The sequence below is a fragment of the Rattus norvegicus genome, chromosome 7, assembly GCF_036323735.1.
Source record: "Rattus norvegicus strain BN/NHsdMcwi chromosome 7, GRCr8, whole genome shotgun sequence".
NCBI lineage: Eukaryota > Metazoa > Chordata > Mammalia > Rodentia > Muridae > Rattus > Rattus norvegicus.
In genome coordinates, this window is record NC_086025.1 from 129,793,082 (window position 1) to 129,808,518 (window position 15,437).

General features: G+C 47.1%; 1 long non-coding RNA gene and 1 pseudogene across 2 annotated transcripts; one reads left to right on the plus strand and one right to left on the minus strand.

Moving 5' to 3' along the window:
• The window catches only part of LOC120093719 (basic proline-rich protein-like), a 193,081-nt pseudogene that overhangs the window by 43,485 nt on the left and 134,159 nt on the right, over positions 1 to 15,437 (minus strand).
• On the plus strand, positions 53 to 12,672 carry LOC103692969 (uncharacterized). Of its 2 annotated transcripts, XR_005487372.2 has the most exons (5): positions 53 to 190; positions 7,538 to 7,689; positions 10,948 to 11,140; positions 11,839 to 12,001; positions 12,394 to 12,672. It is a non-coding gene; the product is annotated as an uncharacterized LOC103692969 (long non-coding RNA). The 2 variants fall into 2 exon arrangements; XR_001839029.3 differs by lacking the exons at positions 53 to 190; positions 12,394 to 12,672 and adding an exon at positions 766 to 1,067 and having other exon boundaries at positions 11,839 to 12,172.

A 15,437-nucleotide genomic window follows, 5' to 3' on the forward strand; every position in this document is an offset into this window, starting at 1 on the left:
CCCACAGAGGATCTGGGGTGTGTTCAGTGCTGCGTAAGCAGAAGGTGGTGGAGCCAGGAGTTCCTAAATCCCGTTCTGCCAAGGTAGCACGAGGACACACGTAATTGGATCCCTTAGGAACGTGGTTTTCTGACTTGGAGAATGGACGTCACGCTCTACAGTGGTGGTGTAAGGATGAAAGGGAGCCCTGGTAAGCGCATGTAAGCCATTTCAGGCAGTGTTTTCACATACACAGAGCACGGTGTATTTATGTATCATGTCTGTATCATACCTCAGCTTCTGCTCTTCGAGCATCGTGTTGACAGGCACAGGTTTAATTTACACTTCTAGACATCCACCCCTAAATCTCTTTACCTATGTCATAGCAAATTATGGCACAGTTTATCAGATCCTCAATGGGATGATTTCCCCGGGGTCTAAACTTAAAGCAAGTTTCTCCCAGTACTTTTTACTTGTTATCCTCTTCGACCACTTTGCAAAGGCCAGGAGTGTTTCCCGATGGTCAAGATGAGGCTACGGTTTATTGGATCACACCATCAGGTGGAGTTAGATTGACGCTGTAATATGTGTGCCAGTTGACACATCTGAATAAGGCCATAAGCATCAGGCAGAAGCAGAATCATAAAAATGCACTTATCGGCCACTGCATTTGTGTAAGCGATTACACAACTGGTCAGGAATTTCCTGCTGTGCCAATTTCTTTTCCCCCCCTGTGGAACTTTTCGACTGCTTGTAATGGGTCCCTGTGCTTCTTCCTGAGGCCTGGCTGTTATCAGCTAGTCCTTCCTATGTGGTTTGGCGTGCTCGAGACACTTGTGAATGGGTGTGCCCGGCTTCCAATGATTAGAATGTGTGGCTGTGTCACAGAAGGCTGGCTGTCATCTCTGCTCCTTCACACACAGGAGTGTTGTAAGTGACTTTTCAAACACATCTTAGTTCTTCAAACCTCTAGGAAAACGATTTCATAAGATCAGAAGCTCTGCACATTCTATAAGAAATAATTTTCTTAAAAAAAAAAAAAGGATGTGTGAGGTAACAATGAAGAAACTTCCGGAGAGCTGAGGAAGGTAATCTGAGTATTTTTTCTTTTTAATTTGTTTTTAGACTTATATATGGGTATGGGTGTTTTGCCTGCGTGCCTGTCTGTGCAACAAGTGTACATCAAATACCCTCGGATGTCCGTCAGAAAAAGGCGTTGTATTCGTTGAGACTGGAGTTACAGATGATTATGAACCACTATATGGGTTCTGAGAAACAAAATGGGAGTCCTCTGTGAGCATCCAGTCCTCTTTTTTTTTTTCCAGAGTTGGGGACCGAACCCAGGGCCTTGCGTTTGCTAGGCAAGCGCTCTACCACTGAGCTAAATCCACAACCCCGAATCCAGTCCTCTTAACTGCTGAGCCATCACTACAGCCCCTCATCTGAGTGTTTCTAGTTAGAACTGTGATGCAAAGTGAAACAAGACGTTGCAGAAGACGGCCAGCCGGCGGGCAGCTTAGCGGGCCACAGGCTCCAGTCCAGCCCCACAGCCAACTCAGTGAGCTGGGAGAGCACTAGGGGATTCAGGTCTGCTTTCTTCAGCTCTAGAAATGAGGGTGCTGGTCAGTGTTCATCATCTCTGACTTATCTAATGAAGTCAAATGAAACACCCCGAAAAATCCTCTTTTAGAGATATAGGGGGAAACTTACAACAGCCTTATTTTAGTGCGTAGACATGCAAATTAACCTTGAACCTATTTTAACATTCGTTCACATGGTAAACAGGAAGTAGCCTAGAGATTTAAGGTTTCTTAGCTTTCCCATGGAGAAGCCCGGACCTTTGTTAGTTTGTTAAATTAGATTCAGCAATAGCAGATTTAATGAGTTATCAGCTTCCTAAATCTAATCTAAATCTAATATAATCTAAATATATATTTTTAAAAAAAATCAATTTCTGGAATTGGGGATTTAGCTCAGTGGTAGAGCGCTTACCTAGGAAGCGCAAGGCCCTGGGTTCGGTCCCCAGCTCTGAAAAAAAGAACCAAAAAAAAAATAAAAAAATAAAAAAATAAATAAATCAATTTCACAACAATCTACCAGGAAAGGGGGGAAATCAGTATTTTCTTAAAATCTCTCTGCATATGTAGCTATCAGTTGAACTTTACCAAGTGTTTTAACTCCCTTAGATTAAAATTTCTGACATACTGCACAGGTGAGCGACAGTGATACAGTTGCATAATCCTTGAGGCAGAGGCAGAGGCAGAGGCAGGGGCAGGGGCAGGGGCAGGGGCAGGGGCAGGGGCAGGGGCAGAGGCAGAGGCAGGGGCAGAGGCAGAGGCAGAGGCAGAGGCAGAGGCAGAGGCAGAGGCAGAGGCAGAGGCAGAGGCAGAGGCAGAGGCAGGGGCAGGGGCAGGGGCAGGGGCAGGGGCAGGGGCAGGGGCAGGGGCAGGGGCAGGGGCAGGGGCAGAGGCAGAGGCAGGGACAGGGGCAGGGGCAGGGGCAGGGGCAGGGGCAGAGGCAGAGGCAGAGGCAGAGGCAGGGGCAGGGGCAGGGGCAGGGGCAGGGGCAGGGGCAGGGGCAGGGGCAGGGGCAGGGGCAGGGGCAGAGGCAGAGGCAGGGGCAGGGGCAGGGGCAGGGGCAGGGGCAGGGGCAGGGGCAGGGGCAGGGGCAGGGGCAGGGGCAGGGGCGGGGGCAGGGGCAGGGGCAGGGGCGGGGGCGGGGGCAGAAGCAGATCTCTGAGAGCTACAGGCCAGCCTGATCTATGCAGGGATTCCAGGCCAGCCAGGGCTACACATTGAGACCCGTGGGGGAAAACATAAAAGAGAACATGTTAGTGCTACTCCCCTGCTGTACAGAGGAGCCAATGTCTAGAAATGCAAACACAAATCCAGAGATCTCACAGGGCAACTGGACAAAGGGTGAGCTAGGAATGTGTATCTTGGGAGGAGCAGGAAGAATTACCATGACCTCTGCAAGTGACATAATGGTCTATTCTGTCAGACTGGAAACTCAGCAACAAATATGTTTAGAAACAGAAGGCGAACTTACTTTTCAAAAAATAAACTTCTTAAGAAGTAGGCATGCTAAAAATGAAAAGGTCGGAAACAATAGCTTTTGTAACTGCAATTGCCACTATTTATTTTGTCTTCTCCATACTGGGGATTGAACAAGGATCTTGTAAGTGCCAGGCAGATGTTTGCTAGCTGAGTTTGCTACCTCAGTCTTCAAAACTATAACATATAGGAAAACAGGATTTCACTGTTATAAGAACAAACTGCGTAAGGGCAAAGGCTGGTTTTACACAAAGCCGTAGTAGAATAGTCTTTAGTAAAGACAGTAGACCGACACAGACGTGTGCCGATAAGTGGATTACAAAATAAGTATAAGTAATCATATTATAAAATACATAGGTCCGTAGTAAGGAAATAGTTGAACCATACTGAAGGACGTGAGAGAGGACTTGAATGAATGCCTGGCTCTTTTTTTTTTAAAAAGTTTCAAAACAGGATCTCGGAGCATACCTGTGGCTGTCCTGAAACTCACTATGTAGACCGGGTGGCCTGGAACTCACATAGATTTGCCTGCCTCTGTCTCCCAAGTGCTAGGATTAAAGACTTGCACCACTACATAGGTCTGACCAGAGTAACTTTTTTAAAAAAGATTTATTTATTATATATAAGTACACTGTAGCTGTCTTCGGACACACTAGAAGAGGGCATCAGATCTCATTACAGATGGTTGTGAGCCACCATGTGGTTGCTGGGATTTGAACTCAGGACCTTTGGAAGAGCAGTCACTGCTCTTAACCACTGAGCCATCTCTCCAGCCCCCAGAATAACTCTTAATTTGTACTTGATACTGTATTTGATACTGTAACAGCTTCCATTCTTTCTAGAAGAATCTAATTGGTTAACATTAGTGGAATTAAAATATCCCATAGACATTGTTTTGTACTTGTGAAATTACTTGTTTGGTGGAAGAAGCCTGTGTAAAAGAAGCCAGTGGGTGTTCAGAAAGAGGAACAGCGGCTGAACATAGGTTTTTCCTCTCCTAAGCCTTCACCAGTTCACCAAATACGTCCAGACTTCACTATGAACATGGGGGTATTTTATGACTATTGATACAAAAAACTCAATCAAGTAGACCCAAACTCGGTCTCTCTTAAAAGTACCTCGGGGGGAACAAACACTATGCCAATAAACAAGAAACTGTGCAAGGTAAACGGTGGTGACCTGTTAAGGGGAAGGAAGTGAAGAAGAGGCCAGACTGGGAAGTTAGAGTCGGAGGCGGGGGGGGGGGCATGAAATGGTCAATGCTAATTGTTGGTTGGGTGTCTGGAGAACTCTTAGCAGTAAGGTCTGAAGTCAGTGAGCCGTGAGGTCTTCTGGGATAGCAAAGTGCTGCACTAGACTGAGGGTGCAGCCAGCAACAGTGCTTTCTAAGCAGTTCGTTCCCTGGGTTCGAGCCCCTGCACTTCAGAAAACAAGTAAAGAAACTCAATGTGGCAGTTATACAGTTTGGTCTTGGCCCCGAAGAAACACCGGGGAATGGATGAAATATTGAGTTCAAAACCAGCCCAAACTGGCCAAATACATGTGAAGAGTCAGAATAAACTGGCTAAGAATATGAACTGTTCACTCACAGTGCCGGAATAAATTGCTAGCCATTTGGCTGGGGAGTTGGGGGTGGGGAGCTTTCTGCAAATCAAACTTACCAGTGCACATAAAAGGCCTCTTGCTAAAAAATATGCATTAAACTGTTAGAATATTAATTAAAAAAGCAACCCATCCGCTCTTTGACTATGGAAAGATACTTAGAGCAAGACAGCAAAGCCAGGACATAAACGAAGAAGTCGACGGAGCTGATGACAAGGAAGTTTATGGAAAGCCGTAGAAGCTTACGGTAGAGTTACAGCTGGGGAGGAAGGGAGGAGCGGTCAGAAGAGACATGGCGGGAGTGATGCAGCGAGAAGTTAAGGCTTCTTTCCAGAACCTAATGAAAACTCTGACCTTGTCATCCAGAAAAATCCTCAAATAGACACACGTATTTTTGCGTGTAGTGTTAGACATGGCAGCAGTCCATCCGTGGACCTCAGATTAAGGACCTTAATATAGTTCATTTATTTACTTATTTCCAGGGCTGGGTAGGCACCGAGCCACGGAGCCACACCCCCCCCCCCGCCCTTATGTTTGACTGTGACACAGGACTTCAAGTTTATTTATTTATGCAACGTTGAATAAAATTATGTCACATCGTTTCAAACCCCCCAAGACTGCCGAAAGAAAGGAAGGATTTGCTTATTTCATTTTGACTGCTTAGAGGGTTTAGCAGGGCTTTCGAGATGGATTGGCGCCTGATCCTGCCTGGCCGAGCAAGGACTTGACACTGGAACTTAAGTCCTGTCTTCTGATGGTGAACTGATCTTTCTGCCTCTCCCCTCCTAAGGGGAGGCTCAGTTCTTCAGGCTTGGGACTCTCTAGAGTTGAGTAAAACAATGTCAGGTCCGACATTTCGGTAGCAGTTCATGCCCACACGGAACGGTCGCGCAGTGGACACTCGGTTTGCAGTGTTACTGAAACCCTGATATTCCATTGCCTAGCTACATAATTTTACACCACGTCAGGTCTGGGGAAGAATCTGGTTACTTTGGCCAAAGCAGTTGCTGGTAATTGTTGCTTTTAAGGTTTTTTTTTAACTTCCTAGATTATGTGAAAAATATTTAGTGTATGTATTTGAAGATATTTTTATGACTTTACTACAGAGTTTTTTTGTTTTTTTTTTTATACCAAATAGTATCTGTGAGGAACGTTGAGGCTAACGGGGAGAGGCAATGCCACAGAAAACAGTTCCTTGGGATGAGTCTTAGGAGATCATTCACTCAGGTGCCTTTTTGGATGTAATTTTTTTCTCCCAGTAGGGCCAAGCAAGGCCTCTCTTTATTCACTTGACTTCTGATCACTCAGTGGTTAGCAGTTAGCCCATCCTTTGCACACATCCACCTGCTTGTCTCAAAAGCATGCAGACTTCTCTCTGTCAGTAAAGAAACCAGCAGGTTCAGGACATTTCTTTGCCAAGGTATTTTATCAGTCACTGTGGCCTGGAATTAATGTCTTCGTTAACTAGAGATTCATCTGGTGGGTCTGAAGAGGAAGAGAGTGGATGTGAGAGAGGAGGAGGAATCGCAGAGTTCTCTGGGAGTGTGGCCACTAGAACTATGGGGGAGATTCAGAAGCGGCTGCTGGAGCTTCCCGGTCTCTGGGCTATGTGCTGTGCACAGGTGGGCTCTCCTCACATTCAAGGAGCCTGTGAGGTGGTCGGTGTCACCATTTATTGCTAAAGTAGGAAGGAACAGACTCAGGGATGTCTTCAGAAGTACTTCGAATGGATACTGTTATCAAGTAACAGTCAGAATTTGAACTCAGGAGCATTGAGGCCCCAAGTCTGTAGTGTGCGTGCGAGCGTCTGTGTGTGTGTGTGTGTGTGTGTGTGTGTAGTATGTATATGTGTTGTGTGTTGTGGTATGTGAGTGTGCATGTGTAGTGTATTGTGTGTGTGTAGTGTGGTGTGTTGTGTGTTGTGTGTGTGTGTGAGTGGGTAGTGTGTATGTGTATAGTGTGCGTGGTGTGTGGTGTGTTGTGTGTGTATGTGTGTATGTGTGTGTGTGTGTAGTGTGTTGTGGTGTGTGGGGTGTGTGTATGTGTGTGTGCATGACCTGTGCGTATGTGTGTAGTGTGTTGTGTGTTGTGTTGTATGTGTGTGTGTGGTGTGTGTGGTATGTGTGTAGTGTGTTGTGGTGTGTGGGGTGTGTGTGTGTGTGTATGTGTGTGTGCATGACCTGTGCGTGTGTGTGGTATGTGTGTAGTGTGTTGTGGTGTGTGGGGTGTGTGTGTGTGTGTGTGTGTGTGTGTGTATGTGTGTGCATGACCTATGCGTGTGTGTGTAGTGTGTTGTGTGTTGTGTTGTATGTGTGTGTGTGGTGTGTGTGGTATGTGTGTAGTGTGTTGTGGTGTGTGGGGTGTGTGTGTGTATGTGTGTGTGCATGACCTGTGCGTGTGTGTGTAGTGTGTTGTGTGTTGTGTTGTATGTGTGTGTGTGGTGTGTGTGGTATGTGTGTAGTGTGTTGTGGTGTGTGGGGTGTGTGTGTGTGTGTGTATGTGTGTGTGCATGACCTGTGCGTGTGTGTGTGGTATGTGTGTTGTGTGTTTTGTTGTATGTGTGTGTGTGTGTGTAACCATGCTACCTATGGCCATCTGAGGTATGCCGATGTAAGTTCTCCCCATTCATCTCTGATTAACTGCCCGGCATTCTTTTCCGTGCATGTGCCACATGCTCCTGGTTTATTTTCACTCAGAGATAAGAGAACACGAGAGCTGCAGGTCCTTTTATGGCTCGTTGAAATGTATTCAGTATTTACTACTTGCTGTGCATCAGAACGACTTGATTAGTTGAAAATAGAGGCATTAATGCCTGTGTGGAATCTGAATAATGCATGGTGTGTAAATTTCTGGTTCCTCTTTCGGAACATGCTAATTTGTGTCCTCTCTTGTGCTTCTGGCAGAGCATGAAACCTTCGAGTATTAATCAAGGAACTGCTATGTATGGCTTTCTATACTCCATGAGAGGACAGTTGTGAGCCTGGGGACAGATCCAGTGACCCGGGATTGCAGCTCCTACCCGTGTCCCTCTGGGGACCATCACCGTGGTCTGAAGGTGTGTGAAGAAGACTTTGTTCCACCAGACGTCAGCTGGCTTGTTTACTGGCTGATATCTGCCACAGGGCTCTAGGAAGAACACTTGCTGTTATCTGTTGTGTCTGTCTGTCTGTCTGTCCATCCATCTGTCCGTCTGTGACTCTTTCTCACTCAACAGGCTCTCAAAAACTCAGCTGGCCTGGGATTGACTGTGAACTCTTGATCCTCCTGCCTCTGCCGCCAAACTTTGGGATTATAGGTGTGTGCACTATGCCTGGCTTAGCAGTTTGTCCTCTGCAAAGTTATAAAGCAACGATACAGGACTGGAGACGCCGAGAAGGTTCTGCCCAGTGTTAGAGAATCATTTACTCATCAACCGTGGGAAATGCAGTGATCACCTACTCTTCACTTCTGCTTTCAAGGAACCTATGAACTGGAGGGAGGGATACAGAGATGAATTCCAGTGTGGAGGTGTCGATGGCCACAGTCACAGGGCCAAGTGAGGGCACAGCGAAGAGGTGCTTGGCATCACCAAAGGGTGTCAAGGGAAAGGTTCCAGAGGGGAATAATCTATTCCTAGCTAGGCTGGCCACATAGTTTGTGGGGCCCAGTAACTGAAGATGTTCATTCACTCGAAGACTTTCAAAACATTTCAAAACATGGGCACTTTGAACCCAAGTTTCTACCGCTTGAGAGTGTAGCCCTCCACAGTGGGAAGATGAAGCCAGCCTGGGCATTGTTACTGTTTGTTTCCTTTGAAACATTCTTACAATCTAACTGCAGTCCAGGAGAATATATTTAAATCATTTTGCGGTTCTGGTAGTTTTGGGGGAACCAAGGACATCAGAAAGGGTCAAGGGGATGTCTGTTGCTTTCCCCGCACCGATGGGCAGTTTCTGAGAAGTTTGGGGGAGGGCAGGGAAGTGGCGATATTTATGACCTTCTCCAGCAGCCTTTGCCTCCAAAAGGAATAACATGTCAATGGCAAAAGGCAAGTTATTAATAGCATGCTTGCTGGGAATGGAAGAGAAACCCCACCTGCCAATGAGAGAAAGCCAAGGGCGTGACACCTGTGGCTCTGTTTCCCTTCCACCTCCCCTCACAGCCTGTAGCTGTGCTGTCTATGTATAGATAGTGCCCTGTCTGGAGGGACACTGCTTATGACAGGCCGGGCCATGCATCTGTCATGTAACTCCCTTTGGCTATCGGAGCAAGAGGAAGCCATGACGGCTGGGTCTGAGGGGAAGTTCTGGGCCAGTTCTTCAAAGGCCACGTGAAGTTGGTGGTGCCTTTCTCATCCCCCACCACAAGTCCTAGAGTCCCCTGTCCTTCATCTCTCCCCCCCACCCCCCACCCCCGACGATGAGGAAAGAAGCTTCAGGGAGGCGTGGCCAACACACAAAGGAGAAACCATGGAGGTCAAGAGCTTATTTATAACCCAGGGAAAGGGGACTGGCACACTCTTATCGTGACCGAATTCTTGCAAGGACAGCACTAAAGGACAGGGTGGTGGCCCCATCCTCTGGGGAGCGGCGTTGTCCTAAGGACAATGGCAGCTTCTTCAGTGGAGGAGACCGAATTCTGCTGATGGGTACAGGAACTGCTGGGAAATCAAGCTGGACACTGGGTGCAGGAAAGGGCTTGGTATCTGCAAGTCCTTGCCCTGGCTTCCCCACCTGGCTCAGCTGTCTGTGGCCTGCTTGACCTTGGACAAATCGCTTAGCATCAACTTCCCCATGGGTAAACCTGGGAGGCTGCTCACCTTCTAAGGCTGTGAGGGCAGAGACACCGCCTGCTATTCCTTTAATATCAAAGTCCCCTTCCGTCCAGTTTACCTGTCTGGTGATGCAGTCAGCTTTTGTGCTTTTTGCATTATCTACCCTTCATGTAGACCAAAATAAAGGGGGGTGGGGAGAGGCAAGAGAGGCCAGCTGGGAGAATACCTAGTTGGTAGAATAAGTCTCTAGGACTTTCAGGGCTCAGGATTTATTCTCAGTACAGGAGACAGAAACTAAAACCCCTCCGAAACAATAAGTGAAAACCAAAACAAAATGAAAAGACAGAGAGAGAGAGAGAGAGAGAGAGAGACAGAGAGAGACAGAGACAGAGAGACAGAGACAGAGAGACAGAGAGACAGAGAGAGACAGAGAGAAAGAAAAGAGAACAAAAGCAAAGAAATGGCTCCCTCAAATGAAATACAACAAAACTCCAAATCAACTAGAGTGTCAGGATGTTTGCAGGTTTGCAGGTTCCTGCCCAGTACTCCTTCTTCCTCAAGATCCTCCTTCTCTAGTGACATCCGTGATCTCATATACGGTGTCCTCATTTTGCTATCTTATGCGTGTCACTAAAGTATATTGCTTATTACCACAGTATACACTGCTCCAGGTAGATATGTACATACAGTTAAAAACTTAAAAACACAACTATATTCTTTAAAAAGTACAAATCTAGGATGAAAAAGTTAAGGTTGGATATGCTGGTGCATGCCTGGAATCCCAGGGCTTAAAGAGCCAAGGCAGAGAGATGGTGGGTTTGGGGCCAACCTGGGCTACGTATTGAGACACCCACTCGCCCACCCCAACTCACAAAACAAAAAAGAGGGAAAAAAAGTTAGCAAGACATGCTACTTCTTAAAAGGTAAAGATGAAGGAGATTTCTGTCAGCATTAAGTGGTAATTTTTTGTTATTGTTGTTGTCTTGTTTTGTTTTGTTTTTGTTTGGTGATTGTTACTAAAGCTCAGGCCCTGCACTAGTAACTGGAAATCAAGCAGAGGGAGACAGAGAAAGGCTTGTCCTCTTTGTGGTTGCTTTCTAGTTGAGGGCAGGACGGTACATTAGCAAGCAAATACAGTAATAGCCCCTGAAGTGTCAAGTGAGGGTCCTCAGGGGCCTCACAGTAGTAGGCTCAAAGGCTACACTACGGCTGTCTCAAGGAAGGAAAGCAGTAACTTAGAATGTATGCGCTGCAAAAGCTAAGCACTAAAATATGATAACACAACCAAGATGGCTTATGGCTTGCCAAATAAGAACTTAAGAGAAGTACAGAGGGTCAGGAAATCGAATAAAAAATATATCAATGGGGGATGAGGAACTGGGAGGTAGCCACTAGAAAGTCCCAGATACCAGGGAACTGCGAGGTTCCCAGGATGCAACAGGGATGGCAGAGGGGAGGTATAACCTGCAGAGACCACCTACAGTAGATAGGCATGTGGCCCCCAGTTGGGGCCACCCACCCATCTCAAAATTTTTAACCAAGAAGTATTCCTGTCCAAAGGAAAGACAGGGAACAAAAATGGAACAGAGACTGAAGGAAAGGCCATCCACAGACTGCCCCACCTGGGGATCCATCCCATCTGCAGATGCCAAACCCCCACACTATTGCTGATGCCAAGAAGCGCTTGCTGACAGGAGCCTGCTATGACTGTTCCCGGAGAGACTGTACCAGCACCTGACCAATACAGATGCAGGTACTCACAGCCAACCATTGAACTGAGCCTGGGGACCCCACTGGAAGGGTTAGGGGAGGGACTGAAGGAGCTGAAGGGGTTTGCAACCCCATAGCAAGAACAATACCAACTAACCTGGACCACCCAGAGCTCCCAGAGGCTAAAAGACAAACCAAAGAGTACCCAAGGAGGGAGCCATGACTCCAGATACATGTGTAGCAGAGGACGGGCTTCTCTTAAATCAATTGGAGGAGAGGTCCTTGGTCCCGTGGAGGCTTGGTGTCCCAGTGTATGAGGATGTTAGATTGGTGAGGCAGAGAGGCTTCGTGGGTGGAGGAGCACCCTCATAGAGGCAAAGGAGAGGGGGGGAAGGGGAGATGGGATGGGGGAGTTGTGAAGGGATAACTGGGAAGGGGGATATCATTTGAAATGAAAGCGAATAAAAAGATTAATAAAAAATCTTGGAAAGTATTTCACTATCCCCATCCCTTGGGTACAAGCAAACAAACTAACTTGGGATGTCTTCTCGCACTGGCCAAAATGAGAAGGGAGAACTCTCATTCATCGCTGATGGGAGTGTAAGCTTGTCCGGAGTAGAAATCTGTGTGTGGGCTCCTCAAAACCCTAAAAACAGCTGTCCTGGCTACAACTCTTTGGGGAGTATTCGAGAAAGACGGGGAGACCATAGAGATACTTGTCTATCTGTGTCTTTACTGCAGCACTCACAATAGCCAAGCGATGCATCCAAACTAGGAGTCTATCACTGCGAGAAGACAAATGGGGCCCATGTACACAGCGGGATCTTTTTCAGCCATAAAGAAAAACGAAATCATGGCACTCGCAGGAAAATCGATGGAACTGGAGACCATTATGTGACATGAAGTAAGTTGGATCCCGAAACACGAATACACTCTTTCCGTTATATGTGCAAATTATATTTAAATGCATATATGTTTGTTCAGGTTACAAAACCTAAACAGGAAGGGGGATATGAGGGAGGAGGAAGAGATCGTAAGGGGGGATATGTGTGATTGCACAGGAGGAGAAAGGGACACAGGGGAGAGTGGCAAGGAAGGCGAGGGATGAGGGGTGACAGGGAGAGCGCTGAGGGAGGGGGAGCAGGGTGAGAGAGGGAATGGGTGATAACAAAGTATCAAACGTGTGCAGCACAGTGCGGTAAAGAAGCCTGGAGATGGACAAAGAAGGAGAAGTGAAGTAACATTTGTTGGTTACAAGCTTTGACTGGTTCTTCTGTTTTATTTCACTAACTATAGCTCCTAGTGGATCCATTTTTCAGGGAAGAAAATATAAAGTTCACAGTGGTGAGGCTACTTTCCCCGAGTGAGCCAGCTGGTGAAGGGGGACCTTTGGTCCTTACCTTTCAGTTCCTCAAGCCTGATGAGTTCTTACAAGCAGGCAAAATGTGCACTTCTCTGTCCCACCCCCACAATTTCTGCCACGCTATTTTTAGACGATCGATTATTGTGTCTTAGAATAAAGTTCAACCTCAGCTTCCTGTGCCCTTAGAGGAAGTCTCCTCCAATTCACTGTGTGGTCGGTCTCTTGTTGGCTGCTCCCCCCTCCCCGCTCCGCCCCCCACCCACACCATGCGCCTGTGAAAGGACCCTGCCCAGTGAAGTTTCAGGATCTTATGCTCACACACGCGGCTCTGTGAATGGCCCAGCGTTGGTTGCACATGGCTATTGATTCTCTCAGATGTGCTTAACTAGCTGACCACTTGTTCTCTGAGCCCCAGGAATTGAAGAACTGAGTCCTTCTGGCTGCAGTAGAAGCCCAGAGGATCCCTTTTCTCTGAGTGGGAAGAGGTGCCCTTGGAGGGACTCAAGAGGCTGCTGGAGGAAGGCAGGCACCCTATGGTAGCTATGGCTCAGTTTGAGATGGGATGGGAGAACTGCTCTGGAAGCAACCTAGGCAGTGATACAGTTTCAAGCCTCAGGTCAGTCCCTGGGAGGTGCTAGCGCTACCCATGCCTCTCTGAGAATGAGTGGCACAAAGTTCAGGTGACTCAGAACCTCTCTCTCCATGGAGGTCACTAATGTTCAGTACTGGAAACTACCTAGCCTTGGCCTCGAGGGAAATCTCACATGCCCGCCCTAAATGGCATGATCTCATTTGAAATGCAAAGATCTCATTACCATGAGCAACATGGGGAGAGAAAGGCTCTCCTCTGGGTCAGGCCTTCTCAGGATGGTCATTTCCAGCAGAGAATGCATTTCAAGGTAACTTTCGTATTGGGGATGCAGTGTGACATATGTCATACTGGCAGTGTGCTTACATTTGTCCAAGAAAACCAGGCAGCAGAGGAAAACGGGAATGCACCCCTCAGTAATGCTCCCGATGACGGCGCCTCTGCTGAACACACATCCCTCCATGAGAAAGCTCAATTTTTGCTTGCCGGTTGGGGATACTGAGTCCTACCCTAGACAGGGGTGTGGCATCCGTACATGCCGTAACGTAGACCCAGCCTGCCGGGTGTGTGACAGCAATGGATCAATGCCAGCTTCGGCCTCTTGCTTGCCTCTGCACACGCCCTTCTGATGTCTTAGAGGCACCAGGCTCTGTGCCTTCCAAGTCCAGGCCGAGTTCAAACTTGTCTTCAAATGTGTGCGATTTGGGAGGGACTGAAGTGCATAAATAGACAACTGGTGGTGACTGAGGAGCCCGAGAGTCTGGACCCTTTCCTGGCCAAGCTGGGATTAAGACCTGAGATTGATCTAGAGTCTCAGAGAAAGTGGCCTGGAGCTGGGAGAGGACATGGAGCAGTGGCAGGAAGCCTAAGGCAGGGAGAGGAAGAACAGGCCCCCACTGGAGTTTGTTTTCAATTTAAACCAGGGGCTCAAAATAGCTGGCATTAATACCTCATTACTGGCTGGTTTATTTGGTTCCCCAATCCTGGCTTTGTGTTAGAATCACCTGTGGAGACGTAGAAGGGTGTAAATGCTTGGTTCCCTTTTGGGGAATTTGTGGATGGTATCCAGACATCTGTTCTGAACAAACCCTCCATAGGTTTAATATTAAGGAAGCAATTCTGTGAGTGTCTCCTCTTTCAAAATACAGTACTTTTCAAAAGGGACCAACACTGATCACATGATTACTTTTTATGAGGGAAGTCCCTCAACTTTATTGAGACCTTTTTGCCAAGACAGAATCTCAATGGAGTAGCAGACAGTGTTCATTACACACAGACACACACACACACCCCTGCAAAGATATGTTTGTTCCTCTTCTTTTTATTCTATACTTCAAATAATTAAGACAGTAGTGTGTGTGTGTGTGTGTGTGTGTGTATCTCTGTGCGTTTATGTATGTATGTGTCTGTGTGTGTGTAAGTGTGTTTGTGTGTCTGTGTCTATGTGTGTGTGTGTATCTCTGTGCGTTTATGTATGTATGTGTCTGTGTGTGTAAGTGTGTTTGTGTGTCTGTGTCTATGTGTGTGTGTGTGTGTGTGTGTGTGTGTGTGTGTGTAAGTGAGGAGGTCAGAGGCGCATGTAGGCTATCCTATACGAGATAAAACAGTGTCAGTCACCGAACCTGGAGCAAGACTGGCAGCCAGGAAGCCCCAGTGACCCTCCTCTCTTTGTCTCCCACAGTGCTGGGGTGACAGGAATGTGTGACCATGCCCAGCCTTTTCTGAGTGACTGAGATTGCAACTCAGGTCGCCATGCTTGAGCTACAAGCAAGCTCAGCTACTGAGCCACTGTCCCAACCCCTGCCATCCTTTTCTTGTGCTGGCCTTGTGCTAACCACCTGCAATAGGAAGAATTTGGACAATAGGCTCTAAACTTATAAAACATGTTTTTTAATTCTACCTAGAACCTGCCAAGGTTGATAGTTGTTTGTTCTTTAAAGAAAGCTTTCCTACTTTCTGAAATACTAGAACATTTCGTTCTGTGTAGATGCCACCTCGATGAATCACTTCCCATTACATTAGGGATAGAATTTTGGTACCCATTGAACTGTCACTTCCTCTCACGCCTTTTTCTTTTCCTTCAGCATCAGTCACATTAACTGTTTGCCCATATCCTGCTTCCGACAATAGACAGCTGGAGAATGCTGTAGAAAGAGTGATGTGAACCACAGCGGGAGCTCCAATCTGCACAGGGCAGAAAAATGTGGGGGAGTTATGGGGAATTATGGGGGTTGATATATGGGGAATTCCATAATACAAAATAATTAACTGATCACATACTAGGCAGTAGGGTCCAATGGCAATAAAAGCAAACCAATCTTAATATGTGTTCATTACTGATTCAGTTCCTCATCTTGTGCCCCCACCCCACATCGTTAGAGGAACAGA